Source organism: Meles meles, chromosome 21 (assembly GCF_922984935.1).
Source record: "Meles meles chromosome 21, mMelMel3.1 paternal haplotype, whole genome shotgun sequence".
NCBI classification, from domain to species: Eukaryota; Metazoa; Chordata; class Mammalia; order Carnivora; family Mustelidae; genus Meles; species Meles meles.
Genome location: NC_060086.1, coordinates 7,223,796 through 7,225,695, shown reverse-complemented (window position 1 = coordinate 7,225,695; position 1,900 = coordinate 7,223,796). Strand labels below are relative to the sequence as shown.

The window sequence follows — 1,900 nt, the reverse complement described above, 5'->3', positions numbered from 1 at the left end:
CATTTTCAGTCCTTCACCACTGAATATGCTATTAAGCATGGAGATTTCATAAATACCTTTTATCACATTGAGGAATTTTCTATTTTTGCTTTTCTGAGAGTTCTTACCATGACAGGATTTTGGATTTTGTCAGATGTCTTCTCTGCATTAATTGAGATGCATATGTGTTTTTCCTTTATTCCATTAATGTGATGTGTTACACTGATTTTCATATATTGAACCAGCCTTACATCCTTAGGGTAAATACCACTTGGTCATGGTATATAAGGTCTTTTTTATATGCCAGATTTGGCTTGCTGGTATTTTGTTCAGGATTTTTGCATCTATCTTCATAAAGGATATTGGTCTGTAGTTTTCTTATGATGTCTTTATATGGTTTTGTTATCTGCTCCTAGATTTACTTACAAAGTGTTCTCTCCTTTGCTGTTTTTTGGAAGAATTGGAGAATAGTAGGTGCCAGTGAAGCCCATCTGGTTTTCATATTTATTTGTTGAGAGGTTTTTGATTATTGATTCAGTCTTTTTACTTTTTTAAAAAATAGTTTATTTACAGCTTTGCGCAGTGGCAGTATCGTAGCCAATGAGGTTTATCCGAGGTGCGATTATTGCTAATTGAAAAATAGTTTATTTACTTTTTTATTTAGAGAGAGCATGCAAAGGGTAGGAGGGGCAGAGCGAGAAGGAGAGAGAAAATCTGAAGCAGACTCCACCTTGAGTGTGCAGCCATATGCAGGGCTCAGTCTCACAACCCTGAGATCATGACCTGAGCCGAAACCAAAGTTCAGATGCTTAACCAACTTAGCCAGCCAGGTGCGCCATCCTTTTACTTGTTTTATAGGTCTATTGAGATTTCTATTCTAGTGAAATAAGTCAGAGAAAGACAGATCCATATGATTTCATTCATATGTGGAATTTAAGAAACGAAATAGATGAACATATAGAAGGGGGAGGGAAGAGGGAGAAACAAACCATAAGAAACTCTTAACAATAGAGAACAAATTGAGGGTTGATGGAGGGAGGTAGTCGGGGGACGGGCTAGATGGGTGACGGGTATTAAGGAGGACCCTTGTGTTGAGCTCTGGGGGATGTATGTAAGTGATGAAACACTGAATTCTACTCCTGAAACCGATATTGCATTGTAATGTTAACTAACTAGAATTTAAATTAAAAAATCAGAGATTTTGAGTCCATCTTCTGTTGGTTTAATTTGCATATTGCTAGGAATTTGTCCATTTCATAGATTATCTCATTTTTGGTGTATTCACGGTATTCTCTTATAAGCCTTTTTTATTTCTCTAAGGTTGGTCGTAGTGTGCCCACTTCCATTTCTGGTTTTAGTTATTCATGTCTTCTTTTTTTTTTTTTTTTTTTGTCAGTCTATCTATAGGTTTGCCCATTTTGTTGATATTTCCAAAGGACCAACTTTTTGGTTTTATTGATTTTCTGTTGTTTTCTACTTTGTATATCATTAATCTCCATTCCAATCATTATTATTTTCTTTCTTCTGCTATCTTTGTTTACAGTTTGCTCTTTTTTCCTACTTTCCCATGGTATAAAGTTATTGATTTGAGATCTTCCCACATTTTAAATATAGGCATTTACAACTATACATTTCTTTCTGAGCACTGCCCTCACAGCATCCCATACTTTAATTATGTTATCTTTTCATTTGATTGTCTATTTTTTAGTTTTCCTTGTGATTTCTTCTTTGAACAACTGTTTAAGAGTGTTGTTTAATTTCCACATACTTGTGAATTTTTTTCAGTTTTCCTTCCTTTTTTTTTTAAGATTTTATTTATTTATTTGACAGTGAGAGAGGGAACACAAGCAGGGGGAGGAGGGAGAAGCAGGATTCCCATGGAGCAGGGAGCCCAATGCGGGACTTGATCCCAGGGCCCTGT

General features: G+C 35.7%; 1 pseudogene; it reads left to right on the top strand.

Moving 5' to 3' along the window:
- The first annotated feature begins 550 nt into the window (after positions 1-550).
- LOC123934290 lies at positions 551-742 on the top strand (annotated as a pseudogene).
- Positions 743-1,900: the final 1,158 nt, after the last annotated feature.